This window comes from Schistocerca serialis, chromosome 5, assembly GCF_023864345.2.
Source record: "Schistocerca serialis cubense isolate TAMUIC-IGC-003099 chromosome 5, iqSchSeri2.2, whole genome shotgun sequence".
NCBI lineage: Eukaryota > Metazoa > Arthropoda > Insecta > Orthoptera > Acrididae > Schistocerca > Schistocerca serialis.
Genome location: NC_064642.1, coordinates 712,261,951 through 712,283,643, shown reverse-complemented (window position 1 = coordinate 712,283,643; position 21,693 = coordinate 712,261,951). Strand labels below are relative to the sequence as shown.

The 21,693-nt window shown below is 43.5% G+C and overlaps 1 long non-coding RNA gene across 1 annotated transcript in view; it reads left to right on the top strand.

Annotated features, from left to right (window-relative positions):
* Positions 1-21,433, top strand: part of LOC126481420 (uncharacterized) — an 86,921-nt gene extending 65,488 nt beyond the window's left edge. Inside the window, exon 2 of the long non-coding RNA XR_007587556.1 lies at positions 20,832-21,433. This is a non-coding gene — a long non-coding RNA (uncharacterized LOC126481420). The remainder of the gene's footprint in view (positions 1-20,831) is intronic.
* The last annotated feature ends 260 nt before the right edge of the window (positions 21,434-21,693 follow it).

Sequence of the window (21,693 nt, the reverse complement as noted above, 5' to 3'; positions counted from 1 at the left end):
CTGAGGTCTGTTGTCCTCTTGTATCTTCGGAGCTTGTCGACGGTCACAGTGCAGCAGGACAATGCGCGACCAGACGTGTCACACAGTGTTCAAGACTTCTTCGTCGCGCATCGGATTGCGTTGCCGCCTCGGCCTCCGTGTTCTGCCGATCTCTCGCCTATCGAAAATATCTGGTCGATGATTGGCCCAAGATATACCACACCGACCGCGCGGAGCGGCCACGCGGTTTAGGGCGTCATGTCACGGACTGCGGAGCCTGTCCCGCCGGAGGTTCGAGTCATCCCTCGGGCATGGGTGTGAGCGTTGTTCTTAGCATAAGTTAGTTTAAGTAGTGTGTAAGTCTATGGACCGATGACCTAAGCAGTTTTGTCCCTTAAGAATTCATTCACATTTGAACGTTTGTATACCACTTGCTGCTACACCAGGTTAACTTTGGAAATATATCGAAGCAGTGTGAACTGCTATACCCTAAAAACAAATCCAGAGCCTTTTCGATTCAGTGCCGACGCGCGTAGCATCGGTTATAACCAGCAGTGCCGGCACTCCGAATTGATTTCACCATCTTCTTCACTTCACATGGGACTGCATTTTCAGTCATTTGATCTTTGCACTACGTGTTATCTCCGAGATCAGTTTGGCTGTGATATCTGTCGTCCTTCTTGGTGTAGCACTCTGAACAGCCAGCACTGTAAAATTAAAAAAAAATGGCTCTGAGCACTATGGGACTCAACTGCTGTGGTCATCAGTCCCCTAGAGCTTAGAACTACTTAAACCTAACTAACCTAAGGACATCACACACATCCATGCCCGAGGCAGGATTCGAACCTGCGACCGTAGCAGTCGCACGGTTCCGGACTGCGCGCCAAGAACAGCGAGACCACCGCGGCCGGCTGTAAAATTCAGTCACCAGTTCGTACAGAAGACGAAATTACGAATTTAGTGACTGCAATCACGGGGCGATATTAAATGATTTGAAATAATGAATTCCGCATCCCCCTTTAGAATCGGTTTTGCTCGGGATTCTGGAATAACCGATGTGTTACTGAATTACAGAACCATCGGTCGATAAGGTCAGAATAATTCTAATTCTGGAAGTCCAGGGATGGCGTGAAGTTTTGACGAAAAAAGAGCCGTTTAGTACAAATTGGCTTTGTGGCTACGCTGGAGCACAAGGAGGCCTTTTTTCTTCGGTGAGCTGGAGTGGTGCCATTTCAGACTGCACGACACGAGTTAAGAGCCTAGAAGTGGCTCACGCCGCACAGCACAAAAAGCTGTAGGAAAGGTCAGGGCAGCTTTCCCTCTAGGGCTGGGTGCGGAGACTATGTTTTAGAGCCCCAGCCGCACCACGGAGGCTCCAAACCGGATGGAGACACGTTTTCCAACTCACTCTGGCGCTGGCTCTCGTCGATGTCGTTTTGTTTTGGACGTTCGTGAAATTGTCACGGAAGTCCGTCCCCATCTTAGCTAGCAGCATGTTATGGACTCCATCACCTTGGAGTCAGACGTGCACAGAGCCGTAACAGCAGGGATCCGGTCGCGATGCGGCTTCCATGATCGCTGTAACTACGACGCGCGCCCGCACGCCGTCTGTGAGCCGATTGTAAACGACACGCCGATACTGCTTTGGTTAGAATCGCCGCATATGTCACCCTTTGCATTCGAGACTCATTAACCCCCATGCTCTAAAAATGTCTCCTCTCATTCTCCTAGAGACGTTTGCCGCGCTTTTTATCAGTTGGAACTCCCTCTGGCTGGGCGAACGTTTTATTTATCTTTTGTATTCTTCTTTTATAAACCCGTAGTCTCGTGAAGGACAGACGAGTACTAGAAGCAATACCTTATGGTGTGTGACATAAGGTACATAGTGCATCATTGTCACATTTCCCCGTGCCTCTTCCAGTCGCGAAGGATTGACAGTCAAACGATAGTTAGTGAGCCTCTGTACGAACACAAATCTCTCAAATTTTAACTTTCCGGTCTTTTCGCGAGATACATGTAGAAAGAAGCGGCTCGAGACCGGTAACGGCGCTATTTAAATAAATAAACAGCATTATAAAAAGTGGCTGGCTACTGTTCTCTTCTCAGTAAGAGTCAATCTATATTTTGTATACACCCAAGGGCGTAGAATGTCAGTTTTCGACAAAATAGCATTTGTTTATACAAAGGGCATTTAAACAGTTTTGCACAGTCATCTCTAATTTTTTTATCTTTTGCAGGAGGAGAATGAATTTTTTTGAGAACATACTTCGAACTTTTAGCTATACGTTGAGCCCGCTCAATGTAGCCTCCATCAACTGTGCAGCATCTGGCCCAACGTTCTTTCCATGATGTGAATGCACTTTGGTAAAATCCTGGGTATTGACTTTTACACCATCGCTTGACACAGGAAATAAGGTCTTTCACACTATCAAATGTTTTACCACGCAGGTGGGCCTTCAGAAGACCAAAGAGGTAAAAATCAGATGGAGCCAAGTCCGGACTGTAGGGATGATGAGGAACAATTTTCGAACCCATTTTCCTGATTGTCTCCTGCGTCAAAAGGACCGTATGCGGTTTGGCATTGTGATGGTGTAGTCTGATGAGCTGACCCTCAAGCTGTGGTCTGTGGGTCTTGATGGTACATCCCAGCTTGTCCAATGAGAAATAGTAACCGTCCCGGTTAATTGTGGAGCCAGGTTCCAAAAAGTCAATGAAAATGACACCACACTGATCCCAGAAGGAGCCCATCACCTTTCGGCCTACTGTTCGGGGAAGTCTTGGTTTCTTCTTCCGAGGGGAACCAGGATGACGCCACTCCATGGATTGGGTTTTGCTCTCATTTTTGGACAAAAACAACCATGTTTCATCCTGGGTACTGACGTCGTCAAAACACTGTTTTCAGTCTTCAGTAAAGGCCTTCATGAGACCCTCGCACACATTCTTCCCCATCGTTTCCATTTCTCTTGTCAGTAATCTAAGCACACAACGTGCACAGATTTTTCTCTACCCTAGTGACTGTACTAGTGATACCACACTACCCAATGACAAACGAGTCATTTCAGCAAGCTGTCGTGTCGTGACACATCTGTCATTTTGGATGATTTGGCCAATGGTCTCCCTATTACCATCACTCACTGCTGTCGATTGTGTACCTCATCGTGGGTTGTCCAGTAGAGAGAAATCACCTTCTTTAAACCTCTGCAAAGACCGCTGGATACTGCTGCAATCTACTGTGTCCTCCCCATAGATAGGGAACAAGTTTCTGTGAATGGTTGTGGCAGAGCCACTGCCGGTCTTGAAGAAGAACTCCACCACCAACCGTTGTCGCAACCTGACAACTACTTCACGGTCCGTTATGGCTCACCTGTAAATAAAAGAAAATATTTTTGTATACGAACTTATGCCTAAATGTTCCAAGTATGTTCACAAAAAATTTCATTCTTCTTCTGAAAAAAAAAACGTTAGAGACGACTGTGCAAAACGTTTTGAACGTCATTTGTACATGGGGCCATAAAAAGTTTTCCGTTCGAGGGATGTACAGCCCTGAACTGGTATACCAATGAGGCAAAATCGTCGTGAGCAGTGATGCAATCATCCCACTGACGCACCAGGCTGAAGACACGTGTTTGGTAAAGCACAGTCTCCTGCTGCGTGAGGAAGTCCGTAACTGCCTGCTGCACATCGTCGACAACAGAAATCGTTGACTCTTCGGGGCCTTTTTTAGGGGACCGAAGGGTGACATTCGCAGGGGGAGAGATCAGGACCATAGGATGGGTGCACGAATGGCTCCCACTTGTCTCTAATGGATGAGTCTGGACTTCCTGATCGACCGGTGTCTTGTGTCGAACTGCGACCGGCACGGAACTTGGCGCACCATTCCGTAACATTGTTTTCCGACTGACATGCTGCCCCATACACTGTCTTCATTCTCCGATGAAGGCTTTTTGCCTTCAGCAGCCAAGACATGAATAAAAGCAAGTTGGTCTTGCTCGGACGCACTTGGTAATAACGTCGTCAAAATCTATGTTTACGCATTTACCGCACACATGTCGGAAAGACACAAATGCCAAAAAAATGGTTCAGATGGCTCTGAGCACTATGGGACTTAACTTCTGAGGTCATCAGTCCCCTAGAACTTAGAACTACTTAAACCTAACTAACCTAAGGACATCACACACATCCATGCCCGAGGCAGGATTCGAACCTGCGACCGTAGCGGTCGCGCTCGTTGCAGACTGTAGCACCCCTAACCGCTCTGCCACCCCGGCCGGCCACGAATGCCATATTAATCCCTTGTCTACATGTCGGTGCTTATATACCAGCATCGGAGCTGGGTTCGTTGCATGTACGCTGCAGCAACCCCCTCAAACGCGAATTTGTTATCGCTCGTTATATTTAATTTTACATTAGCTTTTTGTTCTCCCAAACGATGAAATTTCCTGAGTGGTGGTGCCCTACAACCAGAAGAGGCAACCAACACATCGGTTCTTCGGTTCGAAAATTTAAGAGTAAACCACTCGATGATGCACAACACCTCTCCTGTAGCGTCTGCCGCTGGAGTTGCATGAGCATCCCCGTGACGCTTTCGCGCTTACTGAACGAATTTGTGGCTTCTCCGTCCGCCTGCTTAGCTGACTGGTAACGTGCTTGCCTCTCATGCAGCTGGCCCGTTTGATTCCCCGCTGGGTTGGAGACTTTCTCCGCTCGTGGACTACGTGTTGTGTTGTCCTCATCATCATTTCATCCTCATCACCGATGCACCGATGCATCACCGATGTGGCGACGACTGAAATGAGACTTCCACTCGGCGGCCAAACTTCCCCGGATGGGGCCTCCCGGCCAACAGTGCCGCACGCTCGATTTTTTTTATGACTTCTCCATTTCCTTAACAATCCTTGTTATGTGAAGGTCGCAGACTGTCGAGCAATATTTAAGCGTAGTAGTGTCAGCCTAAGAGAGTTTTGTGAGCGACCTCTTTCATGAATGGACTACCAGAGTATTTTTCCAGTGAATCTGAATGTGGCACCTACCTTTTCTGAGATAAGACTTATATAGTCGTTCCAATTTTAAATCGCTTCGTACGCATACTTTCAGTAATTTAACAGACGTTACTGCTCTCAGTGGTTGTTCTGCAAACGCATAATCAAACAACAGCGGGTCTTACACACAACTCATGAGTGCTAGGCTACATTTCTTTGTGATGTGGGCCAACTGCGACCCCCTGCATCAAGCGTGGGTCCTCTGGAACTCTTACTGCATTTCGCAACATTTTCCTAGCTTTGCGACTTTCGGAAATTTTTGTCGGTGGAGTTCGTGTACACCCTACGCACTTCGTTACCATGAGACACAAGACACATGATATAACCGTATGGAACATCACGATTTGAAACATGCATGAGCAACACAGTTAAACGTTCACTTTTTCGAACACCGTAACTGTTTCCCATCGCGCGGTAGAAGCTTGAAATTTGCCTCTAAGGTGCCTACAACCTTTCTCTGAAAGAATGTAATAGCGTGGCGCCCTGTGACGTTACCCTCGAATGTGGCGACGTTTCAAACAGCAAGGCGTCGACACATGCGAAGAAAGGGCTAGAGCTTGGAAGTTTATGTGAGGTGTAAGGAAGTTAATAGTGCCACATTTATACCACATTCTGCCCAACGCCACCGTGATCGAGTCAACCGACGGCAAGGTCGTCACACCCCCTCTTACCCGCATTTCACCCCTTCTTTTGAAGCCCCCGCGATGGAGGTCACAACTGTTCTGCGTGGAAATCACACGGGGTTCTTGTGAGTGGCCGAGGAAAACGTGTCAGACAAGCCGCCGCTCAGAATCTTAGGGTGTGGGATAAGGGGCGTCAAAGAAATCGCTCCTTTCCTTGGGGCGTTGATTCCCACACATTTCGCGGTCGAAAAGTCCGCAGTGCGATCAGCAGCAGGACTGCATTCTTGACAACCTGAGACAGTGCTGGCAACCCAGGAGGATTAAACTCTTTCCTAAGGATGTAGTGGGCCAGCAACCTACTGAAAACGGTCGCATACTTTTGGAGCACCGTGCGACTGGTCTACAGCACGGAATCATTAAGTATTGTACAAAATCATTAGTAGAAATTAGAACGCCATCAGAAGCACCAAAGGATGCTTACACTTTTTCAGCCCCCCTGTTTTGTATCCCGCCTGGAAGGCGGTGCGTGGGTCTGCTCCTGAAAACTGAAAGGTTGGCCGAATGAAGGAAGGGAGTAGGAGCAGGAAAAGGTAATACACGCCGGCACTGCAAGAAAGTAAAACTGGTTTACTGGTGCATGAATATATACAGGGCATACATAACTTTGTAATGATGAGCAAGCCTTAAACCCGTCGTAAGTAGAGCACAGTATATGAAGCGAAGTGTCCCGCCGTCTGCTCTTGAACAAATGGGCACAATCTGGAGCGGAGCTCGTAGAGCTCTCTCACGCCAGCTAGTGCGCTGTCGTCGGTGTCTGTCGTAGTGCCAACCTAGCAGGGCGCACCTACGTGGTGGCATCGTAGCTGCTTTGCGTCCTTCTGTGGCGTGATCATGGGTATACGTCATTGACACATGTGTGGATGAAACTGCGAAGAATTCCTCTAAGACCTTCCAGTTCGGCAACACTCTTGGTGCTACCCGTCCGCATTTGTTGAGCTCTTTAAAAATGCACGAAGAATATGTGTGTCGCCAGTCCTCGGTCCTGCAGGCAGGGAACATCCTGACCCCCATCCAATTCTGCAAGCACACCAACAGGTGCAAGACCAGCAGAGTAGGCTGCCTGTAAACAGTACTTTAGACTCACGTTATAATAGTCCACATTTTTTCCTGTTATGTGCAGTGTGAAACAGCCCCCACTCTCTACTGCCCAGATAAGGCTGAAACCAGTATTTGGTTCCATGAGGTCCTAGTTTTTAGTATACCATGTCCTGCACAACTTCGTCAGTCTTAAATGGTAAGTAGCAAAATAATTATTTGTCTTTATTTGCTAATGGGTTTCTTTAAAGATAGGTTCGCATAATCATTAGCTTCAGGAGTTGTCGTTACTCTTTTTGATTTATGTGTAACCTCCGGTAACATCTGTGCAACTGAGTTACTAAAGGGTTAGAACGCCTGCAAATGAATAGATCCCAGTTTCATGTTTCACGGTTTCCAGAGGCAACGAAGTTAGATCTTCATTACTGAATGTAATTATTGACCGACACTAAAACAACAAATATGTTGTCTTTATCTACTCATTAAGAGGTATAATGTTACGTTAAAGGTTTAACACAATAAGTCAAGCATTATAGTTAGAGACTGGAGGTAGCGTTATTCATAGTTCGCAAATTGCCCAAAATGGGTGAATAATCTGAAACCAATACAACCAAGAAAGCTAGGGTTTTTCATCTGTAACCATAAACGTTTTACATGCTTAACGTCAAATATTTAACACAATAACTAATCCGTAATGTAATCAGTCGTCTAAAGCTGTCTTTATACATTGCAGTTGGGTTCTTTACAAAATCGTGGGATAGGGTGGCGGGGAGGGGGGTGGTGTGGGAGGAGGGGGGACTGGTTTTCTTGAACGGCCTGTACAGTTTTTGCTGAACATTAGTTAATTCGTGTGGACTGTCGACTTCGGCGTTCGGCGCTCTGGCTGACGAAAACCGTGTATGGATAGTGATGATTGTTGGTTTGTGGGGCACTGAACGGCGCGGGCATCAGCGCCCGTAAAAAGTCCCAATTTTTTACACAGTCCAATTTTTTACACAGTCCAATTTTTTACACAGTCCAATTTTTTACACAGTCCAATTTTTTACACAGTCCAATTTTTTACACAGTCCAATTTTTTACACAGTCCAATTTTTTACACAGTCCAATTTTTTACTCAGTCCAATCTAGCCACTGTCACGAATGATCATGATGAAAAGATGAGGACAACACAAACAGCCAGTCCTCGGGCAGAGAAAATCCCCAACCCGGTTGGGCACCGACCCCGGGACCCCATGATCCAGAAGAGCAACGTTAGCCACTATACCACAAGCTCCGGACGCACAGAATAAGATACTGTAGTAATGCAGAAAAGTAAAATCACATGACGCGGTTGGCTGAGAGCCCCTAAGTCTAATGTTCAGACTCCTGACAGGAAATCTTTTCTAATTCACGCACGCAGGCACTTTTCCTTCGTGATGTGTAACTCTTGTGCAGCAATGGGACATGTTGAGAGTAGATGATTGTAATGAATGTGTGAATATTGTGGTGCCGTGTCTCTGATCTATGACAAGAACACAAAGGACAGGGTTCAAATCCTCGTCCGACCATGCAGTTTCGCACTTCCAATTCTTTTCCTAAGTCGTTCAGAGTAAATGCAGGTAAGCTTCTTTTGAAAAGGACACTATAAATTTCCTTCCATATCCTTCCCAACGGCGACAGTAAAGAGTGGGAATAGCTGCAGAGAAGAATTAGTGGTGAACAAAGATCTGCAGCAGGGATGAGGACTACCAACGACCCTCTTAATCAAGGAGCAGTCCTGCATACTTGGCACAGAAAATACTAGGTTATGAGAGTGACAGAGGAGTACAGCAAGATATTTATCCTGTATTTTGCAAATATCCAGATTACAGTAGCAGAAGATGAAGATTATGTGACATATATGAAATAAAGCTGAAAGAGGAATACAATAACGTTTGTCAGAAGATGAACGTGAAGGAATATAGGGCCATTGTAACGGAAAAAGTAAGTAATTTGGAAGCAGATGGAGAAGTAATTGTAGGTATGGAACAGGCGAAGTACCATGAGATATTGTGTAATCAGCGGAACTCAGGTAATGATGATACTACTAGCGTCTTTGATAGAGGAGGAGCTGTAACAAGGGCAGTGAACCCTGTTCTACGGAACAAAAAGATAGGAACATCAACGAAGAATAAAATATGTAAGACTATGCTACAGAGTGCAGCTTAGCACGGAGTTGAAGCATGGAACTTTTTTTTTTTAATTTAGGACCTAACTCAAGTTGTACTACTATGTATAGGATAAAAAAGGACTTCACCCGCGAAGGATAAATGAAAAGGAAGAGCAATATCTGTGACGTCATGTAATAAAAATAGCTGATGTGGTTTGAGCACATGAATAGGACGAATGAAGAAAGGACACCAAATAGGATACTACGGTGGATACTATGTCAGAGGAAGAAAATGGTTGCCCATGCCATAGGAGGCAATATAAGTACGTAATATGAACACTGACGAAAGTCAAGATAGAAGCAGATGGCGACTGGAGGCGCAGAAGCGGCACCAGCCGTAGATCATCTGCAAGAAGATGAAGGAGAATAGCATTTCCCAAACCAATGCCTGTGCTCCCGTTTCTGATGACCTTGACGTCGACTGGACGTAAAACCCTAATCTTGATTCAGATCTTTGTGATTCATGGTGTTGATACCCTTCTCGACAATTCCAGTCCAATCCGTTATCAGGTTCAGAAACCCTCACCGATTTGTCGCACTTCTTTGGTTTTGTCATTCTTTTTCTTCCTGATAGTCAACTGGAACGTGACCTTTTCTTTTCAGTCTGCTAACTTTTGATACTGTTGCGAAAGCATTTTCTGCCCATGAACTCTGGTCTGTGAGTTTGCACCAAAGATGCTTGCATCTCTGTCCCCATTTTCCACAATTTGTAACGAGTCGTGATGCCAATCCCTCATCCCTTTTCGCTGCAACACGAGTCCTTCCCCTTACTACCGAGTTGAGTAAACAAGTTTGTTGGACACTCTCATAATTCTTTCACCTAAGAAGATCACAACACATTTCCTACGACGGACGTAACTCGAAAGTGAAAAAGACGTACGCAGAAATAAGTGAGCACGGAACTGAAAAATAGCTCAAAACACTGTTTAGAGGAAAATCCGCAGGACCTGGCGTAGCACTTACTCCAAATTCTTTAACGAATCGAACGCCCATGTTTTATGCGCCATGTTCAAAGTAGGTTGAAATCCGCTGACTGCTCTCTTTATAAAACACTTGATGAGTGTAATCTGGGTAATCTCTGCTCAGTTTTAAGCAAAACTAGTTTCTCATGCACCTCAATGTTTCTGACGCCACATCTACGGAAGTGTGAGTAGGACAATGATACAAGTTTGCAAGTACGTTTAAGTGACATACGTGGATATTGTCTACAAAATGTGTTTTCGAATGAAGTTAGTAAAAAAGTAATAAATTAAATCATCATGCCTTATGCGGGCCGGTCGGAATGGCCGAGCGGTTCTAGGCGCTATAGTCTGGAACCGCGCGACCGCTTACGGTCGCAGGTTCGAATCCTGCCTCGGACATGGATGTGTGTGATGTCCTTAGGTTAGTTAGGTTTAAGTAGTTCTAAGTTCTAGGGGACTGATGACCTCAGAAGTTAAGTCCCATAGTGCTCAGCGCCATTTGAACCTTATGCGGAAGTTTTACTGCAATAACTGCAAACATGTGGTAAACGATAAACTTTTTCCCTTTCATTATTTTGTGCAGGGTGTCAGCGACAAAAAGTTTCGAAAGGGCTTGGAATTACATATAAAATCGCTAAGTTCAAAAATGGTTCAAATGGCTCTGAGCACTATGGGACTCAACATCTTAGGTCATAAGTCCCCTAGAACTTAGAACTACTTAAACCTAACTAACCTAAGGACATCACACACACCCATGCCCGAGGCAGGATTCGAACCTGCGACCGTAGCAGTCCCGCGGTTCCGGACTGCAGAGCCAGAACCGCTAGACCACCGCGGCCGGCAATCGCTAAGTGCACTGATTCTCAAATACTGGATGAATGAGATCTAGGTAACAGCCGAGCTGTGAATTACGCTGCCTCAGGACATATACACAGTTTCTAACTTTTATACCTGGAAGCCATTAGATAGGCAATCAGCAACTGGAATCGTGTGAACAATTTAGCCACTTAGTAATACAAATAATGAAACTTACCCCCTTTTTAGCATCAGATTTACTTAAGTCGTTGGAATAACTAAGCGTAGAACATACACCGACGGAAAAAAATGGCAACACAAAAAACAAGTAATGTAGAGTAGGCCTAATGAAATTTCGGGAATACATTTGTCTAGATAACGTAATTAACTAATTGACTTGTAAGATTGTAAGATCACGGGTTAATGTAAGCGCGAGATAGACCATTGCAAATGTGAAATGCTGGTACATGAATAACCGACGTAACCGCTAGAACGCTGAATGCAAGCATTCAATCGTCCACGCATTGCTATCTACAGGTGCCGGATGTCAGTATGTGGGATAGAGTTCCATGCATATTGCAATTGGTCAGTGAATACAGTTGAGCTTAATACTGTTTGTGGAAGATGCTGGAGTTGTCGTGCGACAATGTCTCATTTGTGCTCCATTGGAGACAGTCCTGGCGTTCGAGCAAGCCAGGAAACAAGTCTACATCTTTGGCTACAATAACGCTACGTGGGAGAGCGTTCCTGTTGGAAAACACCACCTGGAATGTTGTGCTGCTCATGAATGGCAGCACAACAGGTCAAATCACCAGTGTGACTCACAGTTTTGCAGTCAGGGTGCATGGAATGAGATAACCACGAGAATGCTGTCACACGAAATCAAATCCCAGACCATAGCTCAAGGTATAGGTCCAGTGTGACCAGCACGTAGACAGACTGGTTGCCGGCCCTCAGCTGGCCTCCCTCTAACCAAAACACGGCCAACACTGGCACCGAGCCAGTACCATCAGAAAACACAACAGACATCGACCCTGTCCTCCAATGAGCTCTCGTTTGATACCACTGAAGTCGTAAATGGCGGTGCTTTGTGGTCAGACTGCAGGACTTGTAGCTCAGAGCTGTCCTTAAAGTAACAGATGTTTAACAGTTCCTTGAGTCACTGTGGTGCTAACTGGTGTTCAGGTTGCTACTGCAGATATAGTTTGACTCACAATGCCAAATGCCGAATACGATGTCTTCCCTCTTGGTAGTGCCATGTGGCCGTCCAAAGCCCGGTGTTCTTGCGACTGTACATTCTCATGACCACCGCTACCAGCAATCATGTACAGTGGCTACATTCCTGCCAAGTGTTTCTGCAATACTGGTAACGGCATCTTTGTCGCCTTATAGGCATTCTTCACTAACATCAACTCACCACTTCCGATCTCAAAGGTAGCTAACGCTCACAACCGTTATAGTGTGTATTTAAAGTAAACCTGAGTTGCATCCTCATAGTGGTGCTACTGCCGCCACTCTCATGCAACTGGCGCGAAATTTGAATACGCATCGTCTTTCAGATGTAGAAGCACGCCTACCAACTTTCGCTTATGCCGTACACAACTCTCTGGTGTTGCGTTTTTTTTTTTTCTCGTCATTGGATGTGGAACAGCTGACAAGAAACTTCCTGACAAATTAAAACTGTGTGCCAGACCGAGACTCGAACTCGGGACCTTTGCCTTTCGCGGGCAAGTGCTCTACCAACTGAGCTACCCAAGCACGACTCACGACTCCTCCTCACAGCTTTAATTCCGCCAGTATATCATCTCCTACCCTCCAAACTTCACAGAGGCTCTTCTGCGAACCTCGCAGAACTAGCACACCTGGAAGAAAGGATATTGCGGAGACATGGCTTAGCCACAGCCTGGGGGATGTTTCCAGAATGAGATTTTCACTCTGCAGCGGAGTGTGCGTAGATGTGAAACTTCTTCCAGAAGTGCTAGTTCTGCAAGGTTCGCAGAAGAGCTCCTGTGAAGCTTGGAAGGTACGGGACGAGGTACTGGCGGAATTAAAGCTGTGAGGACGGATCGTGAGTTGTGCTTGCGTAGCTCAGTTGGTAGACCACCTACCCGCGAAAGACAAAAGTTCCGAGTTCGAGTCTCGGTATGGCACACAGTTTTAATCTGCCAGGAAGTTTCATATCAGCGCACACTCCGCTGCAGAGTGAAAATCTCATTCCAGTCGACAAGAAGATCGTCAGACCTGCAGATTAAGCCTAATGACGTCAATTTTTTGTTTAATTATGGAACATATTACGACCTTAGTGGAGAGAGATCAGCTCTTTTGTAGGTATCAGCATCGTTTCCATTAGTCGTAATCACGTGAAATCCAGATTCTGCTGATCACTCACGAGATCCACAAGGCAATAGATAACAGAGTTCATTTTGATGGTGTATGTTGACATCCAACGTTAGTTACAGTTCGGCACTTGCGGCTAGAAAGCGAAATATATGCTCACAGAATATCCGGAGAGGTATGCAACTGGATATAAGACCATCTCGCGAACAGAGTTCAGTACGTTGCTATTACTGCGACAGTAGTATCAGTAACTTGGCCAACATCTGGCATATCTTGAGATAGTGTGAAAGCGCCACTGCCGTTTCCCCTATAAGCCACTGGAAGAATTCTTGTCTCATACTATGGATTGGACAGTTTTTGTGTATCTATGTGTGACTGTGTTTTTTATATTCGAAACCTCTTCCTCAACACTAATTTGACCACAAGTGCTTTCCAATTACAGCCATTTATACAACATGAGCAAAATAAAACTGGTCTGGAAATCCGTTCAAGCACGCTGAAATAAACAACACTTCTGCTCGTGAGGCTAGAAGATCTTCCAAGCAGCTTGAAAAACACAACTCATCTTACATCATCTGCTCGTGAGGCCGGAAGATATTCCAAGTTCCTTGACATGTGGGACCCAGCTTACGTGCACCTTGAGATAAACAACCCAACTTACATTCCTCCTCCTGAGGCTGTGATTCTTACAGTCATCTTGAGAGAGGCTCCCTAATTTACATCATCTGCTCCTGAGGCTGAAAAAAAGCACCTTGAGACAGACTTCCCAACTTTCATCATCTGCTCCTGATGTAAGCTGTGTTGCCTTTCATAAGGTGCTTGAACCATTTTCCAGTCAGGTTTATTTTGCTCGCGCTCTGTAGTAACCATAATAGCAAACTTGGATTCTCGGTGCAGTTCAGTAGTGTCTGCTGTGTCTCCAATGGTGAACAGAACATTGCAGCCTGTGCAGCCCCGGATCTACGATATTTCCGAATGGGCAAAAACTTTAGAGTGGCGCCCTTCCCCCTCTAGCGTTTGTGATAGGACATCTAAAACTTAAAAAAAAACACGATTTTTCAAAAATACATTCATTTTGTAGCGCGCATGTTTCTGAAGCGCTATGTATATAAAAAACGTATGATCAAGTAGAAAAACGTTTGACAAACTCTGATCAGGCAATATATTCTTTCGCAGAAAGGAAAACACGCCTTGTAAAGCTGTAGCAAGATTAGAGAGAAAAGTATGCTGGGACCTAAGAATTGAAGAAATGTGTACTGTCTTGCTTGTCTCTTGCCTTCACTGGCTTTATCTTTCCTACATTTAATTTTATGCTGCACAAAGGATGAAGTTATTAGCCAATACGCAACAACGACTGAAATTATCTGAAGAGTGGGAGTGAAAAAAATTCAAAATGTCGTTGTCTAATACTGGAAAAACTGTTAGTATAAATAGAACTCAAGACTAGTGTAGTTTCTCGATTTGATTACCTCTATTCTGTCACTGTCTTCTAGACAGAACGAAATAGGCCTTTCTAATATTGCAGCTACTGTAACACACGCCAAATAAGCGACACCGTTTTGGCACAACAGGTCACTTTTATCTGCCTCATTTGCATAAATAACACGACAGAGTATAATTCACGAAGTACAAATATCAAATGCCTATTAGGCCTACTACAAGCGGAAACTCTTATGTCAGGAAACAGTTCCATGTTTCATTCATTTGCTACAGTTTCTCAAGTATGAGATCGAAAAAAAGTAGTTGTACGAAGTTTGTATATAAATTTGGAATCGTCATATTCTTCCATACAATTTGTGTCACGTCTCCGTTTCTTCTCCTTCCTCGTTCTAACAAACAATCTTCTCGTTGCTAATTCTGTAACTATTCGTGCCATTGTCAAAATGTATTCCCCTGTTAACTTCTCTAACCCTGCCAGAATCACCGGTTTAGTTATTCCGCGTCGTACGACGCGTTCTCCTCGCTATTCCGAGAATAGAATTAAAGCGGCTGCTAGCCGGAGACTGTACAACTGGCACTTAGTAGTGTAGTGATCTGGCAAATATTTTCTGTCAAAATTTCATTTTCTTGGATACACCGAGAAGATACTATGTAATCTTTCTTACTTGTTATTCCGGTAAATCGTTTATTTCCACTCTGGCAATACGAATCTATGGATGTCGCCAATAATTATAATAACGCTTATCGTTCGCACACCCAAGCAACCGTATAAACAAGCGGTTTATGTCGTTTATTTGGCTCAACTCGTGTAACCCCGTCCCCTTTTGTCTGCGGGAAAGTTTTTTTTTTTTTTTTTTTTTTTTTACTTTTAGATGCGACGGGGATTCCCCTGGCATAGACGTCGCGTGCAATATGCATGCATTCAAAATTCGTCTCATGATTCGTTCAGAAATCAACTTAAAATGTGTTCAAAAATGTTCAAAAACCAACAGGGATGCGTTTCAAAATCATTTGAATAGTCAATAAACCAACATGCACTGGATGCTACGGCTTTGTGAAACAAGGTTCTTTTCTTCAAGAATATGAATTACCCTGGTTTGCACCCCCCCCCCCCCCCTCCATCCCTCCACCCAACCCCCTAGATCTCGGCCTGAGCCTGTATACACTGTGTAGTATGTCAACATGCCATAAAGGGATCTTTCCAGATCAGTTAGCACCCTGCTTCTCAGTTTGTGTCAAGAGATGTTGTTACCATGGGAAATTACCGGCTGACTTGGCACAAATCACAGGCAAGTTATTCGAGCAGTCAACTGTTATCGGTAAGCAGCAAACAATGAAGTTGGCTTGTAGATGCCCTGAGGAAAATGCGACTGGAGTGCGCGCTACCTTTCCAGAAGCAGTTGAGAGACTGCGTCTCCGCACATAATACGCAACAGCCTCCACTCGATCAAATTGGCCTCTAGACGTCCATTACGAACAAAGTACAAACTTCCCAGCGACAGTGTACGCTAAGAAGGTGAGCAAAGGAGCACCAGATATGGGACCAGGATCTGTGGCGTCCTCTTCATCGCCGAGTGCATGATTCGACCAACGTCTGATGGTTGTCGGAGATGAGTGAGGAGGTGGCCAGGCACCTCAGTCACGCAGTCCTACGCGTTCAGCAGCGAGATGAAAGAGTCATCATTTGAGTTGGTATCGCGTGCCGCTGTCGAAGGCGTCATTGTTATTGAGAGTAATTTCAGGCTGTGCCACCGCTGACACAGAATCCTACAACCTATTGTCCAATCCTACAGTCAATTATTAGCAACTAGTTCGTGTATAAAAACGATAATACTGGAACACACCGCTCTCAACTCGTAAACAAATTCGTGCCGGAGGTAACGATCACTGGAATGCAATGGTCTTTGGTACCTGCTGTGTCCGACCATGCTGCGTGCGTTACTCGCATATGCTCGACCTTCCTGAGCTCTGTTCAAATAGTGTTGTTGTCTTTGAGACATTGTCTTCATGAACGCTGCTTCGAGCCCTGACTTATACTGACTGAACGGTTGTTGTTTATTTTGGTTTTCAGTCCGAAGACTTGTGTGACGCAGCTTTCAAATCTAGTCGGTTCTGTGCAAGCATCTTCATCTCCGAATAACTAACACAACCTACATCCATTTGGATCTGCTTACTGTATTCATTCCTTGTTCTCTCTCTACAATCCCCCCCTACCCCCCCCCCCCCACACACACACATATACACACACTTCGATCCATTAGTAAACTGACCACATTTTGATTGTTCAGAAAGTGTCACATCAGCTAACCCCTTAATGTAGTCAAGTTACGCCACAAATTTCCTAAATTCGATTCATCGGCTACTAATTAGTTACGCTATCTAACCATACAATCTTCAGCATTCTTCGGTAGTGTCGCATTTCAAAAGCTTCTCTTCTCTTAACCACAGACAGAGCTGCACGACCTCTGGGAAAAACTGCGGCTGGTTGCACTTTCGGACAACGGTACGGTGTTGTACCTAGGAACAACGGTACGGCTATCTGTACCGGTGACGCATGCAAGCTACCGATTCTAGGCAAAGTCAATGGTTCGTGGGGAGAGTTAGTTATGTTCCGTAGATCATTTTCCTGATTGTTTTATCTATATGATGTTGAACAATTCAGATTACAAGATATATACACACACATGAATAGTGCTAATATTAATATTACTGAAATTTTTAGTCCTACACTTGCAACTACATGTAAGGGTACAATTTTTTTTTTTTTTTTTTTTTTTACCAGTTCTGAAACAGAAACTCGTCCATGGAATAGAAGGAGTATCCAAAGGAAATGATTTTAAGCTAGATTGAAAACTTTGTCTTCCACCTGCCAGACACTTTATGTTGTTGCGCAAATGATCAAAGATTTTTGTTGCTGAATAATGTACTCCTTTTTGAGCAGCTGACAGCTTCATTAACGGATAGGAAAGGTCATTTTTCCCTCTAGTGTTGTATGTATGAACATCACTGTTCTTCGCGAATTGAGATGGATAATTTGTAACGAATTTCATTGGCGAATATATGTTCTCTGATGGTGCAGTTAAAATACCTAACCCCTTGAAAAGGTGCCTACATGACGTCCTTGGGTGAACTCCACTAATTATTCTCACTGCTCTCTTTTGTGCAATCAATACTTTATGTCTAAGTGGTGCGTTACCCCAGAATACTATTCCATAAGACATTATTGAGTGGAAATATGCGAAGTACGTAAGGAGGCTGATCCTTTTATTACCAAGACTAGCGATTATATGAAGAGCGAAAGAAATTGAACTTAGCTGTTTGAGAAGCTCAGTAATATGCTTCTTCCAGTTCAAGTTGTCATCAATTTGAACATGCAAAAATTTGGAGAAATCTACCCTCTAACTCAGCCCTGTTCATAAGCTACATCAATTGTCCGTATGACTATTCGGTGTACAGAACTGGATATAGTGAGTTTTTTCAAAATTAAGGGAGGGTCCATTCTCTGATAACCACTTAATAATTCTTTGAGAGACATCCTCAACAATATCTTCAGCTGCTTTTTCTGGAATGGGATATATTATAACACTGGTGTCATCTGCAAAAAGTACTAGTTCCGCTTCATGAACGTTGTTAAGTGGGAGGTCATTCACATGAATAGGGACAGCAGAGAACCTAGAATTGAACCCTGTGGGATTCCCTCTGTGATAACTCCCCATTTACTAGAATTTACCATTCTCCCAACATTATTTGTGCTATTCATCAGAACGTTTTGCTTTCTGTTAATTACGTATGATTCACACCAGCTGTGTGTATAGCCTTCAATTCCATAAAACCTGAGTTTTTCTAGGAGTGTGACATGATCCACACAGTCAAATGCCTTGGATAGATCACAATAAATACCAACTAGCGGTAATTTGTTATTTAGGGCTTGTACTATTTGTCGAGTAAATGTGTAGATATCACTCTCAGTCGAGTAACCCTTCCGGAATCCGAACTGTGACATGCTGAGTAAATTATTTTCAATTAAATGTGAGACTACACTTGAATACATAACTTTTTCGAATATTTTAGAAAATGAAGTTAGCAATGAGATTGGTGTATTATTATTTAAGTCACTCTTGTCCCCTTTCTTGTGAAGAGGTTTGACAATTGCGTATTTCAAAATGTCTGGAAAAATTCCCTGTACCAGCGAAGCATTACATATATCGCTAAGGGCTCCACCTATTAAATTAGAACAACATTTCGAAATTCTGTTAGAGACTCCATCAACACCACATGAGCTCTTGTTTTTCAGTATATTTACAATTTCCTTAATTTCAGTGGGAGATGTTGGTGCTATTTCTAAAGACCTAAAGTCCTGGGAAATGACATTTTAATATATTTTTTGCTTCTTCACCTGAATCCTTTAACCCTATTTTTGCTGCCACATTCAGAAAGTGATTGTTAAAAATACCTGCAACTTGTGAATTATCACTCATAACATCATAATTTAGCTTTATTGCTATGGTATGCTGTGCACTGTCAGGCTGCCCCGTGCCCGTTTGACAATATTTCATACAGTTTTGATCTTATTATCCGCATTATTTCTGTCAGAGCACATAAGCTTCTCGACTTCTTAATGACTTTCCATAAATATTACAGTATCTGTTGTTGTAAGCAAGTAACGTCAGATCCTGACTTATTCTGGCCTGTCCATATATTTCCCTCTTCCACTTACACGATATCTTAATTCCCTTAGTAATCCATGGCTTACTTGACTTTTTAATGGATTTTTTGGATAACATTTCAGGAAAGCAACCCTCAAATATCGAGACAAATTTAAGGTGGAATAAATTGAATTTGGCATCAGCATCATTTTCTGTGTATACTTCACACCATTCTACCTCTTCTAGGCTACACTTAAAACTCTGTATCCTGTTCGCATTAATAAGCCTCCCTGCCTTGTATGAACCTGCCTGACTCCTGTAAGGTGCTATATGTGTTATTTCCATTAACTGTACGTCGTGATCAGATAGCCCATTAAGAATTGGGTAGTTATTAATTGTTTCTGCCTGAACACTGTCTATGACAATGTTATCGATAAGTGACCTACTATCCTGCTGCACACGAGTTGGAAAATTTACAACACATACTAGATTGAAACAACCAAACAATGATTCTAGCTCATTTTTCCTACCCGTAACTTTTAATAAATCTACATTAAAATCACCACAAACCACTAACTGCTTCTTTTTGTATGACAGGTAGCTCAATAATGCCTCAAGATTTTTCATGAATAGCTGAAAGTTACCTTGAGGGGTCTGTAGATTGTTACAATTACTATAGAAGTATATTGCAGTAGCAACTCCCAAGCACATGCCTCAAGGATCTCATCTACAAAAATATTATTTGTTTCAATATTTTTGATTTTGTGTACAGTTTTTATATAAGTAGCAACTCCTCCTTTTTCCATGTTGACTCAACATGAATAAGATGCTAATCTATAATCCCTTAAACTATAAGTGAACTATGTTCATAAAGCATCATAAACATCATAAAAACATCACTAATCATCACAGATTGCCGAGAGAAATTTATTTATAAAACTGTCGCCATTAGCGACGTATTTCTACTAGTTTTCCATCTGTGCAGTAATTATTTGAAAGCATGTCATTGTAGAGGAATTACGTACATTTCATAATAAACTGTTTTAGGGCCACTTCTTTAACTTCAGTGGCGATTATGTTTGTGGGAAGACTATAGTTCTTTTCTGGGTGCAAACTTCTTGATTTTGGGTCGTCTACTGTAATTAGTTTAAATGAGATGTCTTATTCCAACAGATTCGGAATTTTTCTGCTATTTTCGGGACACATAGAGTAAAAAGTTTTTTTTCAAATATCTTAAAATGTTTTAAAGGTTACTTTACATTTCTTTTGCTCTTCCTCAGCTGCAGTTTTTTCACGTGATATTTATTTTCTACGAATTTCATTTTTAATTCTTTTTTGTATGTATGTATGTGTGTGTGTGTGTGTGTGTGTGTGTGTGTGTGTGTGCGTGTGTGTATGTGTGTTTGTATTTGCGCGTGCAGTCTCTCATGTTCTGTTGCTGTCAGTTTATTCACGATATGTTTGTTGTGTGTACTTTACAATAGCTAAATATCTGTTTTGTAGGGTTTTAGATCGCCACTGGGGATAATGCCGTCCTTCATCGAAAAATAGATTATGATTAGTGTTACTGAGAGTGTTTTTATTTTAAAAATAGTGGGTACTTAGGCACGTAATTTGAGAACAGTTTGTAGACTCGAGTGATTTTCCTAAACAGAGCGTTAAATGGGAAATACTAATCTTGCCGGGGTGTTGGACGGTCGCTTTATTCGTGCCGGCCTTTGTTGCAGGTGTTCCACGGGCTGCGGCGGCCGGCCGGGTTCTTTGTCCCGGGCAGAGGCTTCGCGCGGCGGCTCCCAAACCGCCAGTCACGCCCGCGGCAGGCGAGTGAACGAACGCTCTCAAGATCACGCGCCCGCCGCCACCACGTCCCACGCTCTCGCCTGCCCCACATCGATTCATCGAAACAGAAACTCGAGCACCAGCAGCGCGCCGCGGCGGTCGTACCTGGAACTATGAACGCGTCTGTTTCTCCGTAACTCCGCAGTGGCTTCCAGGTAGCGGCACTGTCCCGCCATGGAGATGCCGGGCTTCAGCGTCTGAAAACATTTGCAGAAATTTCCTGGTGCGATACAGAATGTGTCAAGAAAGTCAGTGCTTGAGGAGAAAAGCAATATCGATTTTGATACGATTATGTTATAAACCTATAAAAGGACAATTACATAATGTTGTATTATTGTGATAGAAAAATTTTACTACGGAATTTGTAACTTATTACGGTTCATGTAGACTCTAGATTCCAGAGGAAACAGCTTATCACAGCTATTAAACTATTTGTAGTCATATGCTGACAATGGCCAGCTAATACCAATAAAAATTTGTTATGGAACAACTGACATAATAAATTCTCTCAACTGTTTCGAGTTATGTATCTTCTTGTATGAATTCTCCCAGCAGAATGTCTTGTAACATTATTTCTAGGAGACCTAATTCAGTGGTGAGTATGGTTTTTCTTCTTAATTTACTGTAAATTTGCGTTACCATATATTTACGAAACCATGCAAATAATATCAGTCGGTTGGTAGAAAGCATTAAACATTCTTTGTTCCATAAATAGTACGGGTAGTCAAAATAACTAAATGTTTGTCCTTA